We start from the raw sequence: 16578 nt of genomic DNA on the forward strand, positions 1-16578 counted from the left end.
AGTTTGGTCAGTCGAATGGAAAGGCTGAGCCCGAAACCTAATTGCTATCCGCCTGGTGCTCCAACTACTACCTGCTGCTGAGCACAAAAGGTGCGGCTTGGTTTTCCGACCATGGTGGCCGCATTTTGATGACGCTGAGTGAGTGACTGAATATACTTTTTTTCCGAGACCAAGCTGTTGATGCCCGAAAGTGGGCGGCCACCCTATTCCAGGTAGTCATGGCCCTGCGCTGATAGCCTGGGCCTCTTCACCAGCCGAAGTTGGTCCTCATGTTTTGGGCTTGTCGGCTGTGCCTTCCACTGGTCATCTGTTGCTACTTAGATGGGCGTTGTCCGCGGGTTCTTTTTGCATTCTCAGAACATGTGGTAAAGGTGCTTGGTGTATTGCAGAATTGGCTGTTTCTTGTGAATGTTGAGGTGCACATCGCGTGTAGTACAGAGTGCCGTAGAGGTGACTGCCCATCTGAATTCGGCGTAGTACGACGGCTTCTCTGTTAAGCTTGCACTGTGGTGGTGGCGGATATTCCCTCCTGTTGTTCTTGTAAGGTTCCAGAATGTTGTAGTATTTGTCTTGTATCATTTTGTCTTGGTCCCACACTAGACGATGTCCCGGTGGAAGTTGTCTGGCGTACATGTTCTCGGGCGGCAGCGTCCGCCGCTTGGTTTGCCACCAAGGATTCGTCTCCCGGGGTGAAGACAACGTACGTTCCAGGGATGTCATGGTTCTTGATGATGTTGAGTGCGTTCTCGCTTATTCTTCCTGTCCGAAAATGGCGACAGGCTGCCTGCGAGTCTGTGACGACGGTGACCGGCACGTCACATCGGCAGGGCCGTATGACCGTTGCTATACCGACCTGTTCGGCTACCTCAATGTCCCTAGCAAATACTGCTGCTGCTGCTATATCTTCGTTCTGCAAAGTTGGTTACGCAGGCAAGATGCTTCCTTGCCTTGTGTCTGGTGGAGTCCGTGCACCATATATCTGCCTTGTTGCTTTCTTTATTTAGCATTTTTTATAGCGCGGTGGCTTGCCCTTGTCTTTTCTTTTTGTTGTATTCTGGGTGCGCGTTCCTTAGTATGGGTGCTACGTACATATTTGCTCTCAGGGTCGGCGACACGTTGTGGACTGTTGGGTTTTTATTCGGCAGCGTACCCAATTCTTCTGAGGAGAGCTCTACCGGCAGTGGTAAATTTTAGTATTTCGATTTATTTCTTGTGATCCTCCGCCAATTCTTCCCAGGTATTATGTACTCCGAGTTTCAGCAGTTTTTTTGTTGACGTGGTGGGTGGTATTCCTTTTGCCAAGCTGTATGTCTTTCTTATCAATACGGTCAACTTGTCTTTTTTTTCACTATTTTTCATATCTAAATACGTTGTACCTAGGTGATTCTGCTGGTGAACAATGCTAGTATGAGAATTAGGGGTGTCTTGTTCTGTTAATCCGTGTCTTCTGTTTGTGACCCTCTTCACCAGCTGTATAACCTGCGTGATCGTTTCTTGAAGTTGGTGTAATGTGGCAGGCCCCGCTCCACCCTTCTGGATGACTGTTCCAAAGATACGAAGTGTATCTCGGCGAATACCAAGCGGTTATAGGACGGTGGGTTAAGGGGGAGAGGTATGGTTTTATAAAAAATGTATTCGTTTAAAGAGGAATTTGAAGAATAAAATAATAAATGATTTATTCGGTAGTTACAAGGTTGTGATGGAAAATAAACAATAGTGGGGATTAGAGAAATGACTTCCAACTTTTTTCTTTTTTGTGATGTACGTTACATTCTTTCTGTATCATGTATTGCATGTTGTTGATTTAGAGAGAGAGAAACATTTATTGACAATCGATTTACGTGCAGTGGTCGGAGACCCTTTAGTCCAAGGCCTCGGCCGCCCGCTTAACCTGCCTTATGAAGGAAGGACTGTAGTTCTGCCAGGTCTGAGCTGGTTCGCTGTGCCTCCCATGGCTCCATTGTGTAGTGTGTTGATTTAGAACTAAGTACGTGGACAGACTTTAGGACTGTCAGACTTCCCACGTATAAGTAGGCAAGATTTGTTCAGCTAAAATGTATAACATTATGGGACCTTTCTTTTTGCAGCTGTTTCGCCGAATTGTTATGCTAATTCTTTTATTTTTAGTTCGAGGTCGTTCCACGTTTCGCTCCTTGGATATTTTCGATTCAGACAATCTTCGTGCATCATGTTTATTTTCGTTTCGTTTGAGGGGTATCAAGGTGACGGGGCGTTGTGGTCAGCATGTTAAGTTTTTAGAACTTGTGTAAAGCAGTCACATCTTCTGTTTTCGTCATTCAGTGGGACAACGCCCTAACACCCACCTGCCTGGCGTCTCGGCCGGTGGCGTTTGAGATTGCCTTTAAATTTAAAGTATCCTGACATCTTTCTTTAATTTTTGTGGAAATTATTATTTAGGCCTGAGGTGATGAGGCAGTTGTGTTTAAAGCTTCCAGTATTACATAGGGTGAGTTGTTTTAAAAGCCTAGCCAAGGTATTAATCAACTCTATAGCAAAAAACTTTTACTACAATAGATGTCATGAGCGAAATGATGAAGTACAACCTACGAGATTTTAGCAATCTTGAATGCAAAGCATTCTTGTCCGAGTCAACCCAGTTTTTTTGTTTATCTGTTGTCGGACCTCTTTTGCGAAGCAGCCAGTAAAAAGGAAAAATAAGAAATTAAGGTTTGGATAGTCATTGTATCTAACTTCTTCCCGAAATAAATTAAGAGCTCTGTGCGCCGCAGAAAAGCGAGTAGAACTGCATAATTACCAGTGACATATTTGCGCACCTTGTGAAGCTGCTTTTCCTTAAAGGCCTGCCACCCTTCCTCTCGATTCGAGCCGCGTTTTAATAGTGCGAGGGTCACCACCAACTGCCCGGGACTGGCGGCATTTGTAGACGCGGCCCAGTACGGGCGCAGCGACCGGTACGCGGCCGTCTCGCTACGCTGGGATGGCACGATAATTAACGCAGCATCGGTCAAGCATCAATTGAAAAGAGTTCACTGACGGGAAGAAAAATCGGACATCGGCGTGTTCCTTAGAAGAAACTGCGTCGTATAGTGCACATTTCGTTGCTAGGAATCACAGAAATCAGTCCGAAAACGTGTACAGAAGCGGGAGCCGAGCGTCCACCCGCCGAGCGGAAACTATGTAAAATATGTTCTTGTAGAGGGCTGTCTGCATATCCAAATGGCGCATAACAGAATGAAGCTTCAATGAAGCGATCGCACGGGTTCGCGGCGACCGACTGCGCGTGTGCATTTATGTCCGCGCACAATGTTTTGCTTTCACTGTGAGCGCGTTCTTGCACCGTGCCGTGAGCTTTAGGCCGTAGAATATGAGAATTTGATAGTACACAAGCAACCATTGTTGCGTGGACGCTATCAGAGCTGTTAAAAAATAATTTCGTTATAGAGACATCGACGCCTACGGCGACTGTGATGTGCCGTCGCGACGATTCAATCTTTCTTTTTTCTTCTTCTAAGTTCTTGGACGTTTCATTATTATTTCTCAAGTTGCGTCGCACTGTATGTTTATCGGTATTCTCAGCGGGCGATTTACCGCTGCTTCTCTTTCGCAATCCAGTGCGTGAATTGATAACACAAACATGACCATATGCCATGCCCTTTTTTTTTTTATATGCTTCCTATCGCTCCCTTTCCATTGCAGTGAACTTGCCAGCATCTAGCATCAACAAGTTCATGGACCAAACCGTCATGACATTAGCCGGGCAGCGGGTGCGAGAGAGCGTCTCAGTGCGCCAGCTTTGCTGTAAATTAGGTGCGGCCATGCTGCAATGACAGCTAGAATGCACATCGCTGCAGTGGAAGCCCTTACATGGGAGGAGAGGCAATCGCATAGCTGAGGGCAATGAGCGATGCGTTGTCGAATGATGTTGCTATAAGTATCGTAGAGCTTAGGGTGAGTAGATGCGCTGCTTGTGCTCTTTAGTTTAGTTGACGACGATTCTGCCTCATTCAAGTACACGTAAAACGCAGAAGTGCTTTTATGAAACTACCGCCTGACCGATTCAAATTAAGTTTGCTGCATTTGAGGGAGCAAGTTAAATTTTAGCGACTGTAGCAAGCAGAATTTTAATTTACGGGCTTGAATTTTTATGAAGATTGCCAGAAATCGGTCCGTCTAAAAAAATACAAGCACGCACTTTACGAATTCGTAACTCGGCGCCCAAGACAGGTATCTCAGTTCTAAAACTGCATCTATTAGAGCATATAAAGCGCACGAATTAGGCATAAAAATTTCTATTTGAAGTTCTCACAATGTTTGCGAGGGTTTCGCAAAAGTCTTGCTCACAATTTAGTGGTATAATTTATAGCAGTATATAATAATCACCTATATTCGCTTTCACTGTTTTAATGAGTAAGGTTTACAGAATTGCGATACCATTTTCTCTTTATCGCTAAGTTGTAGTTGCGAACTTGATAGTCTCGTTTTTCTAAATCTCGCGATTTTCAAGAATTTTTATTAAAAAGTTGACGGCCTAAATAAAATGTTTGCTTGCTACCGTCTTGAAACGTCATTAACTATCGCGAAAATGACATCGGACGACCGCAAGAAGCACACAGGACAGGACGCTAGACTTCAACTGAATTTTTACTGCAAAGGAACATAAGATTCACGTGACGCACACAAGCTAGACGCAAGAAAGCAACATTCATTTTTCCTTTTCCCCGCTTTAACGTGTTCTGATAGCTCCTGTATTAGAGGGGGAAAGGGAAAAATGAATGTCGCTTCCTTGCGCGTTCGGCGCATCACGTGAATGGTATGCCGAAAGGGCAACTTGCTCCTGCATAAAGAATCAGTCCGGCGCTACACGCGTGCACTCGTGCCTCCGCGTGGATCGTTCCTCCCGGCGGCTTAACTCGCGGGGAGGAGGTTGCGCTCAGGAGAATCCTTGTAGGCGCTGCCTGGACTCCCGCAATCTGGGCCACTTGGGCGTCCGCTATACAGCCTCCACCACTGGTCTGCCCCTTCTGCGCTGCCCCAGCCACAGAGGCAACGCTCGATCACCTCCTGGACACTTGTTCGGGTCTTCACGAGGCCCGCACCCGCCACCGGCGCGGCCTTGGCTAACACCCAGGTCGACCACCTCACTTAAAGTACTGGACGCGCGGACCTCTGCACAGGCCGCGCCTGGATGAAATCCAGGAGCGGCCTGTGCGGAGGTCCGTGCAGAGGTCTGTGCAGAGGCCCGTGCCAAACAGAGCTATTTTTCTTTATTTAATTTACGTCGTAGAGCATATTGGCGCCAATAAAATAAAAACAAAGATGCATCTTATGTTTCTTTGTAGTAAGAATTCAACAGAAGTCAAGCGTCCTGTCTTGTGTGCTTCTTGCTGTAGTCCGAATTCTTTTTCGCGGTAGGTAATGATGTCTGAAGTCTGCCATAAGCACCAGCTAGCCCAACTGTCTTCTCTGCTTCCTACAGTCACTATGTCTTAATAAATTATTTTAAATGCAGCAAGCAAGTATGGTCCTCAAGTATGGTGCAATGTTTGGCGCGCAAAATTAACGATTTTTACATTCGCATGTATTCAGATAGGAGCCCAGGCTTGGGCTAAAGTAATAGCTCTCGCAAGACGGCTTTAGCGCGTCATCTTGCCTCTTATTTCGCTCGTTAAATATTGGGTTGTTCTAATCAATAATCAATCACTGAAGCAAACAATGTTTCACTATTTTGCTTGAGCAGCCTGAAGTGCAGGGAACTGTGCAACAGATGCACAAAAAAAAAAAAGAACGCTTGAACAGAAATCGGCTACTCACGGAGTCGGCGCTACGAACAGCTGGAAGTCCTTGTTTACCCGTTTTTCGGGCTATCACCTGGCTGTAGTAAAATGAAATGATCCCACTGTCAGACGTTATGCTAAGCCTTATATGATAGCTCGCTCTTCTTACGCCTCTTTTTACGCACTAAACTACAGTCAAGGGATTCCCGAAAAAAATTTCGGCGACCCCTCTGGCATCCGCCCGAGCCGAAAACCGGCTAGCAAATGAATGCCAGCCTTTTGGTTTGTGTCGTCGGGGACGCAGCTTCTGAGACAAAAGACGCATTTCATATGACGAGGAAACGAACGACAAAAGACAATTTCGTCAATGTTGGCAGGCCATAATGATGAGCAGTAGTGAAGTCCGAGTAACGTACGTACGCCTTGTGTTTATTCTATTTCGAGAGGCAGCTGCCTCGGGGGGACGTGACTTCCTGCCCGAGGATTGGTAAAAACGGAGCAAATCAAATAAGCAAACTTGGTCTGAGCGGAGTGAGGTAGCAGCACCAGGGTTATAAGTAACTAGCGTGATTTGGTGACGATGTGCCGGGTATGTTATTAAAACACAAAGAGTGCAAGTTTAAGAGGCGTGTGGACGTAAAGTTTTCGGCGTGCAGTCAGAGACGAGGGAAAGAAAAGAAGAGAAACGAAAATGCTCGCGAACACGCAAACGCTGTTCAGAAACACGCAGGCATGAATGCACGAAAGTGCTTTATGAGGGAACCACGGCGGGCCTCGCTTCCGCCTTGGTGCTAGGTGCGGTACGTTTATAGAACACGGCAAAAATAACTAGATAACTACAGGGGTGCAAACAGGAAAGAGCTTCTACTATGGCGTGTGTCCTCTGGCCTGCCAGATGGCTTTCGCCTGTGAAGTACGCTTTTTTCCTTTTTCGACTTCAGCATAAGCTATAAAAAAAAATGAAGATTCGGAGGCTCTTTGAAGGCCTTCGACAGTTACTCGCTATAACTCGTCGTGTGATTACTCCTCATAATCGGAGTGAGATGAGGACTAGAAAGGTAGGAAAGTCGACAACAGAAAAAAAAAAAATCTGGAGCCGAATTCACGATACTTTTCGTTCATAAGTGGTTTTTACCATTGTCTGGCTACCTTCGCTAATAATATGTCTGACATTAGGATTGGCTGAAATTTTCTCTTATGGGTGTTTCTAGCGTAACTCTTTTGGGAATACATAACCTGCTTTTCTACGTACCCTACGCAGGGGAAAGGCAATGCGGGGATTGTCGAATAATTTACAGAAAAAAAATGCGTTTGTGTATGGGTCTATTCGACGCCAGGAGCCCCGAATGTGCTCTGTTGCTGTTGTTATTCGGAAAAAATAATACGAGCAGAGAAAAGTGCATAACAATACTTTACATTTATACCAAAACGTAGATAACTGTCGTACATTTCGTCAAGGGGCTCTGGCACCCAAACCTTTCTTCCGCCACAAGAGCAAGGTGTGCGGTGCGAATTTTAGAAATATTTAACTCAAATTCCACACTTGGCAGTTTTACACATCCGAGGCTATTTCACGGTTCGGTCGACAGAGAGGGCGGACCTTGTGCAGTGGCTAGTGTAATTCTTTTCCTCAAGGTGTCATGGTTATCCAGGGGTGACTACGTCGTTCCCTCTATGGCGTGTGAAAGTGTAGGCATTGAGGAAACTAAAATCATATCAGCTGCAGCCTGTTCTCTTCTCAGGAAGCAAGGCTGTTCTGCAATTACTACAACGAGAATTCCCCCGTTACAAGGGCGTTCAACGTATATGATACGTACTGTAGATTACATATCATGGACTGCAACATCGTGCTTCAGTGTCTACCCTCACACATCGGCGTAGCATTGAAGGAGGGTGTAGAGAGTTTGCCGGTTTTGAGAGTATAATCGTGCACGTATGAAGAAGGCTCGCCAGGACACAAAAATGGTGAGGTAATGTAGTAATCCACTTTCGTTCGTTTACTTCGCAGCTGCAACCTCGAGTGACTAAGGATTTAAAAGCAAGCAAAGCTTCCCTCGTCTGTCGCATGCACGCAGGGTATACGCGAACTCCGGCGCGCCGATGCAAAGCAGAACTTAAGTGTGTCGTCTTCATGTGCGCTGTCAAGCTCTTGGTGACGTTGACCATTATTTGCTACACTGTCCTGAATTTGATACAATCTCAAATGTGTTAATAGGCTGAAGCTTAGAAAGGCTCGACACATAAGGCAAGCCAGACATTCTATGCTTCAGTATGCCTATTAACACTTTGCTTCTTTCTACGTCAGTATGCTGTTTCAGCGGGGACATTGGGTATATTGGAGGGAAGTGTTCCCGGTCTTTCTTAATTTCTTCCACCGCACCGCGTTACTGTACTTGATTGGGAATGATGAGTTGTGTGGGCGGAAAAGCAGGGTGAATGGGATGGTGCGCAGCGCGGTGTGTCCCGAATGAACTCCGTGCCCGCTTATCGGCGCAACATCTGGCACGCGTCGGAACGTGTGGGCGCGCGCCTACGCGACAGTGCGTCGCGTCACGCCTGTTGGAGGAAAAGGGCAGGCAACCACATGACACAAACGCGAACACGCGTCGACGCTTGTTCCTCGGCTACGACGCAGTGTCTCTTGATCTTTGTATCTCAAACCGCCCAAACACGCCGTAAAATGCCGTGCTGTCGAATGAGCTGAAAACAATAAGTTGATGACCGGTAAGCCAGTTATAGTAGGCTTTCGTAGACATAAAGAGTCCGTTTGATTATTGAATTTATGCCTGCCGCAATTGTTTTGTCTTTTGAAGTATGCGCGGCAACAAAAGTATCCACAAGTAATCGACATCTGCACTTGCGTTTGCGTCGGCGACGGTGACATGGTGGCAAGGTTTGGGAGACACAGTCGATACAGCCACCTTTGCCCACGAGATCGCCAGGGCATGCATGTGCAATCGCTTTGCTCACACCTGTTCACGACCAGGACAGCAGTTTCCAGGAGCAATAACCTCCTCCTATTCATGAGAATGGTGTTGCTGCTGTTGCTGCTGAAAAAGTGAAAACAGAGACGCGAGCGGCGGCGTCCGCGCCGTTTCTGGGTTCGCCCTGTTCTTTTGGCGCGCAAGCAGGAAGGTATACACCGCGCCGCGGTAAGTTCTCTAGTTCATTCGTTCTGCGGATTGAAGTTGATCTACTCTCTTAAAGGACGCACCAGAAAATGGGCATACCCACCGCTGTTGCTCTTCGGCTATAGCATCGTGCTACTGAGCACGGGCTTCCGGGGTTCTACCGCACTTGATAAGCGGCGCTCGGGCAGAGCAATTGCCGGCAGCTTTGGCAAGGCTGCGTTCACCTGCAGCGAGGAACACTCCTCCTCCTCTATGCCCAAAGCAGCAATATTTATGTCACCGCAGCAAGAAAGTGTTTGCGTTACCGACGGTGGTTATAGGCAATATAACCGATTAAGCAAACGGTGATGTATACGCTATCACCAAACAAAATAAATTCTATAGGCTGCCGTTGCTGGCATGCCAGGCTGCTGCTCTTCACATTTCTTTTATAATGCCAACCTATCACGCCGCATTAAATTGCGCAACAAATTATTTAAGAAATGACGAACTATTTCTGCGTACACTGAATGATCTTATCGTGGAAATAACCTATGATACTTTATAAGTTGGGCACATACTCGTAAGCCACAACTGGAGTATAAATGTTTGAGCCAGGCGCCTCAATAAAGTTATAATTGCTCTAAAATATCTTCTTAGTTGACAAAAAAGACCTATTTCAGAAGGCTTTTACCAATTATGCTAACTGTAGACAGATGGTCTCGCATTCTTATGTGACACTCATAAAATCTACAGTTCCCACTACCGCGTAATACCATGCATTGCACGTTTGTACTACAAATGTTAACTCAACCTGGTATTAAATGAAAGAAATAAACACTTTACGTTAACTACCCAGACTGCTGGCGCCCAGATTTATGATAAGAGTAAAGAATGTGCATCTCAAGTTTGCGTATAGTTACGATGCAAGCTATATTATATTTCAGGGAAATGGCGCCTGATGACAGCGCTTTCAGGTTCATTCGCTTTCTGTCTGCTTTCCTCTTTTTTGTTCGAAAGAAAATAAACTAACTTAAATGTAGCAGGCCTAGATGGCCAAATTAACGTGTACTATATGCAACGCAACATCCGTTTCCACTGATTTATATTGCAGGTCTGATGAAAAGATTGCTCTCGTGGTAGCACACCCAAACTTCCTGTATTGTCGCGGTTCGTAAATGACGTGGGCTGGCGAGCAAAATTTCTTATATCTGAGTAACGCAGTATATTTATGTTTATGATTTGACGAATTTAAAGAAACAATCCGAATGCTTAACAAACATATGTCTCCGAACCATGCAAGCATATGTACAAAGCGGCATTTTACCTTCTGTGCCTCTGTGACTTGTGATGTCTTTTACACGCAGAGTAATTAGAGCTTCCAAAGACCAGCTTTACCAACGTTAACTTTAGTTTTATTGCAGTGAGCATTACAACTTCACACAACTTTAATGGAAATGAAATGGATAGCCTCCGTGCCTTTTCATACTCGCGAGCTACGTTGTGCTCTTAGAAGAGTCTTTTGTGAAACTGCCCGTTTAATTTACTTAGTCTTTGCAACAGTCTCCGACGACAGTTTGCAAAACGATTCTATGTAATTAAGTGTTTTTGCCAAACAACAGCGCAAAATGCGGTCCATTCAAGTCTGCACCATTCATTTCGAAGCACTCGTTTTGAAACATTCTTTCTTTTACTCAATGTCAGACATCTCAGCGTTGTGATATAAGCCACTTGAGATATCACTTGTGTAGTCTTATTTAAAATGTAGACCTACTAGCTGATTATGTACACCTAGTGTAGCTGAATAGTTCACTTTTTCTGGCTTCTTAATTTCATAACAAAGCAGGTTGCACTGCCATAAGGGGTCTGTATTTTGCAGTGCGGCTCAACAAGCCAATCCTATGAGATTCAGGCTAGTGTGCATCGTAGGGCCTTGGGCAGGATGTTCGCTGTGTCACAATACAACACTAATGGTAGTGGTGACAAGTATTTTTTATTCACATACATTAAAGGCCTTTCCTGGCCTTACATAGGGGGGGGGGGGGAGGTTAGAGTAAACATAGGGGTTACAGTGAAACAGGTGAGCAGACATTAACAGCAACATTAATGAAACAGACAATAAATGACACTCGCGTATACAAAACGTATTATAAGGCTGTAGACATAAGGGTTAAGACAGAAATAATAATCGATGCTAAGCGCACTATTCAGCATATGCACACATTTATTGTAGTTTATTATCAAGACGTCATTGTGTGGTAGAATATTTCAGTGACGGATGACACGAAGCAGTGGCGAGTTAATTAGGGTTTGTACGTGCATGCTGTGTTACAACATTGAAAGGGTGATCTAGGTGCGGGAAAATGCTATGGGCAGGCTGCTGTATGTAAGGGGCTGCAAATGACGAATGATTGTGATAAAGCTTGTGAAAGTGTGATGATACTGCCAGCAGTCTCCCTTTTTTGTAGTGATAAATGTTTTAGTGATGCTGGAATGACGTAAGTGATTTCTTGTTTTAAATCAGCCAGCTTCATTCTGGACGGACACTAGTTTATTAATTAGGTATATCTGATGCGGGTACCAAATGAATGACGCATATTCTATTTTAGAGTGAATCAGAGAGGTGTATCCCATAAGTTTTGTCTTTGGGTTAGCTTGATGTAACCGCCATCGGGTGAAGCCGAGTGTTTTGGATAATTTAGAAGTTATTGCGTCAATGTGGGTATTCCATGTTAGGTCGGCAGACAGGTGCACGCATGCCTAAGTAATTTAATGAAGAAACATGTTCAATAGGCCTTGTGTTTAACGCGTAAGGATTCCAGGGGGGGGGGGTGTGAGTAGCAGTTGTCAGAGTGGTAACTTTGGATTTAGCAGCGTTAACTTTCATTTGCCATTGATCACACCAAGCGGAAATGCTGTCCAGTTATTTTGTAAAGCATTGTTGTCATCGCGATTAGTAATCTATCTATAAATAACGCAGTCCTCTGCAAATAAGCAAGTAGTAGAAGTCATGTTCTTAATAATGTTGTTAATGTAGATCAGGAAGTGTATCGGTCCAAGTACTGAGCCTTGTGGTACCCCGGATTTAACTTGAATCAACGAAGACGAACGATAATTCATGGTAACGAATTGATAACAGCTACATAAAAAAAAACTAGCTATCCAGTTAGTAATGTTTCTGTTTATCTTAAGGCAGTAATGTTTTAGTATCAAGCGAGTGTGACGAACCTTATCAAATGTTTTATCAGAATAGATAAATATGCCATCAGTTAGTATAAACCCGTGAGCAGCAAGATGGAGGTCGGTAACTAATTTGAATAATGGTGTTTCACATAAACAACCGTGCTACAAACCATGTTGGTTAGAAATAAAACAATTTTGTTCGGCTAACTACTTCATTATTACGGATAATATGATGCGTTTTAGTAATTTTCAAAGTGTACTGGTTAGGAAAGTGGGCCTGTAATTTGATGGTACGGAGGAATCGCCTGATTTCGGTATCGGAGTCACACAAGCAATTTTCCAGGCTTCATGCACACATCCTGTGTCAATAAATTGTAAAAATATAGCTGCCAAAATGGGTGATATGACCGGATTAGTAATTTTAAGTAATTGAGGGCATACGCCGTCTGGACCACGTGATGAGTTAATTTAGAGACGTTCAATAGCTAATTCGGTTCCTTCCTGAGTGATCACGTTGTGGTGGTGATAAACTTTATTGAAAGGAGGAAGGGTAAAGGGGGGTGTGGCTGAGGGTTTGTGCTCAAGTAAAGCCCTGGGCCTGCTTGGCCTTTTCCGCGCAGTCCACCAGTAGAAGCTGATCACGTTGTCATTCATAGTAGCTTTAATGGAGTCAAATATAAGATCACCAGAAATGGGCTCCTCCTCAGTGGAAGTGAAACCAAAGAATAAGTTTAGCCCTTCTGCAGCCTCCGATGGAGACAAAATATTTCTTAATTTCATATAAAAAGTTGCCGTTCAATTTCGCTTGTATATGAAATACACTGACCCACTTACGCGCGAAGCTGCTTCAAAAATTCTGTAGTGAACACTAAATTTAGTGCTATTTATCATCTCCTGATGAAGCACGAAACCTGGTCGAAATGAAAGGATAAAGCACCGTTCTTTCGTACGTGCGTTTTCAACTTACAAACGCCTATATATATATATATATATATCATGATCACGAGCCCCTAAGAAATCGATCTCCCCGGTTTCTTTCTTCTCTCTTGTCTCAATATGTATGTATGTATGTATGTATGTATGTATGTATGTATGTATGTATGTATGTATGTATGTATGTATGTATGTATGTATGTATGTATGTATGTATGTATGTATGTATGTATGTATGTATGTATGTATGTATGTATGTATGTATGTATGTATGTATGTATGTATGTATGTATGTATGTATGTATGTATGTATGTATGTATGTATGTATGTATGTATGTATCAATCCTTTATTCTTTTACAATGTTCTTTTAGTTACAAAATAGTTCAAGGAAAATTTAAAGCACGAAATGCATGCAATTAAAGAATGTGTGAGCTTTAAGCTCACTCACGCCACATGCCTAAACGTTTCTGCAGCAGAATGAAAAGACTTTTAACTTGCTATTTCTTAGCACAGGACAAGAAAAACATATTTCCATGTTATTCTGCCACAAACGGGATTAATAAAAGCATATATAGTAACCGTGCCAAAGTGCCACTAACCTAACCGTACGCAACAAGTACAATTTTGCTTTTTTTATTTGCATGAGTAAACTGAAGCACTACAGTGCACTAGTCTTGCTTGCCATTCTTTTCCGTGTTCTTTTCACCGTTCTCGTCCAGGGCCTCTGGCAAATGTTTGAAGTGACTACCTTTCTGCATGTAAGCCTTGATGTAGAAATTTACAAATAAACATAACATGAGAAATGTCTGTAAGCCGCCCGAGATTATGATGGACTTTGGAAATCCACAGTCCACGAAAAGTGGTATAGAAATGTGCAAGATAGCGATCACAAACTGTACGATCTGTAGAGTTGTCAAGTACTTCTTCCACCACAGGTGCTTGCGTACTCTCGGACCCAGCGTGGCCAGGAAATAGTAAAAATACATCACGACATGCACGAACGCGTTCATGGCCAAGCCGAGGGCTGGTTGGCCTTCGGGTGCGAACAGGGCATAATACCAGACGTTCACGGTCACCATGGTGTGATGAATTACATGCAGGTGCGTAACCTGGTTGAACTTCTTGCGCAGCACACAAAACACCGTGTCCAGGAGGTCTGCGTAGCGCACGGCGATGAAGAACCACCCGTACTTGTAGTACCGCTCGAGTTCGTCGTCGCTTTCGCCGGTGATCCCCTGGCACCAGAGGCTGTACCGGCCCCCAGGAAGGTACGTCATCTTCAGGTGCAAGTAGAGGAATACCGCAGCGACGGCGACCATGAAAAGGTTGTAGCAACGTACAATGTTTATGATATTGAAGGGTTTACGATCCTTCATCCAACGCGGCCCGGCAACCTTGACAAAGTACAAGTAGGAAACCACAAGAGGAAAAACGAACAGGGGGTTCAACACTAGGGGATAGTCCCTCGTCCTCGGATCTCCCATCTCCACAATACTGTTGGCAATAGTGATGGGGTTTAGTGTGAACCCCATGGTCATTCCTGAGGCCTCCTGTCTTCGAGCGCAGGCAAACGTTGACCTGTAAAAATTTTAATACGTATCATATACCGTACAGTGCTTTCGAAACGTTTCCGGGCAGTAATCACGTGAACTAAGTTGACTCTGGGCCATGCAGTGTGACTCGTATTGTATGGTTTGGTACTTAGAAACGCGTGAGGTCGTGGGAGACTTCCCTAATGACGCTTCACTCGTTTAGAGTTGTTGGAGTGCTTAAGGTGTTTTTTTTTTCACGCGGCGTATAAATAATTCTGGACTTGTATTCGTAACCTGGCACTTAGAACAACACGGCGCTATATCTCTAGTAAATTTTGCAGCAAAGAATATTGCATTGTCATGAACTCTGCTCTGTAAAGAGCCTCGCTGTCACTATACCCAACACATAGTTTATGGTGTTCCGAGCATCACTGATGGCAAGGGTCGTCCCTGACGCAATAAGTACTTATTAAATACGAGCGCTTGAACTCCGAAGGGGGGGGGGGGGGGAGGGGCTAGAAAGCGTCCGATAGTGCAAAGGGCTCTTTTGTGCAAAGAAATATTATTCTCATAGAAATATTATTCTGCGTGTGAATATGGGTAACTTATGCAAGGGATTGTAACACGACTAGGCAACACAGAAATGCTCGTTTGGCACCGCTAGTGCGAAATAGGTTTCAAAGACTGAAAGACTGGAATATAATGTACTGGGGCGCTATGACGTAAAACTATTCCAAACTTTTCTATTCCAATTCTGCTATCAGCCCTCAACGATTGGTCAAAAACTTTTTCCGACTACCCCCACTTCACCTGTCTGTCAGGCGACGTCACGAAAACCGCGATACCTCCCCATCTGATATCATGTGTACACACTGATTATGCATGTTTTGACAGAAAAAAGAAAAACAGTTATTTCTGATTTGACGCATTTTCACCATTAGCCCCCGGCTATTGGTCAAAAGTTTTCGGGCAGCACCCACTACATCTGCCTGTCACGCGACGTCAAAAAACCACGAAAACTCACCGCGTCAAAGTGACGTGTACGCATTAAAGATGCATTAATATGCCGAACAAAACTGAATTTTCTTCTGAATAGCCGCAGGCTGCCCCGTTCCGAAAGGAATAAAAGATGGCTGCCGCCGATCGCTCAGGCGCTGGCTACTCGCATCTGCCTGAGAGCATGGGTGTATTTGCGCATAATAAAACTTCTTGCGTGGCCGTGTAACGTTTTCGAGCACTTACGGCACGTTTACCACCTCATTCTGCCAACTCTGCTTTGCTGAGGGTCCGTTTTAGCGTCATTCTTAAGCTTGCGTTGCATGCCGCCGCGATTTTCGACCAGTCACCGCAAGCTAAGTAAGGGAAAGCCGACCAATTTCAGACGCCGGCACCACCCTCTTCATCCGGTTATAGATTTTCAGTGCACTGGCTCTGCCCCATCTAATCCCTCTCCACTTGAGTGTTCTCCTCGCCTCTTGTCAGCACATTAGATACGACAAGCCGCTCAGTGTAGGCAATGTTATTCGTTTTTCAAGCAAACAAAAGTGACCTCCTATGAACGAGGAGAGCGTTTTATTGGTGTGTTCAGAGAACCCTGCGGGTGACCGCCCGGTGCTTGCGTCGGGGGTTACGTAAATTTGACGTCAGGAGATTGGAATAGAAACATATTGGAATAGTTTTACGTTATAGGGCCCCTGGAGGCATTATTCCAATATTAAGTTTAGTTTGGTGAATTAAAGGCAACGGATAACGCAAGTGTTGTTTAGTGCAATGTATGTGGCACGCACCGCTTCAGCTCTGTGAGCTCTATACACACAGAATCCTACATTTTTTTTTCATCTTTCATCTCTCAGTTTTATATAGTTTTCTATTCTGCTATGGGAAAGGAAGGATGTAGTAAAGAAACCCGCCAGTGGTCGCTCAGTAGCTATGGTGTTGGGCCGCTAAGCACGAGGTTGCGCGATCGAATCCCGGCCATGACAGTCGAATTTCGATCGGGGAGAAACGCGAAAACACCAATGTACTTAGATTTAGGTGCACGTTAAAGAAACCCAGGTGATCC

At 44.6% G+C, this 16578-nt stretch overlaps 1 pseudogene; it reads right to left on the reverse strand.

The window, feature by feature from the left end:
• Positions 1 to 13652: 13652 nt before the first annotated feature.
• LOC142578227 (very long chain fatty acid elongase AAEL008004 pseudogene) lies at positions 13653 to 14516 on the reverse strand (annotated as a pseudogene).
• Between the last annotated feature and the right edge of the window lie 2062 nt (positions 14517 to 16578).

The sequence above is a fragment of the Dermacentor variabilis genome, chromosome 4 (genome assembly GCF_050947875.1).
Source record: "Dermacentor variabilis isolate Ectoservices chromosome 4, ASM5094787v1, whole genome shotgun sequence".
Classification (NCBI taxonomy): domain Eukaryota; kingdom Metazoa; phylum Arthropoda; class Arachnida; order Ixodida; family Ixodidae; genus Dermacentor; species Dermacentor variabilis.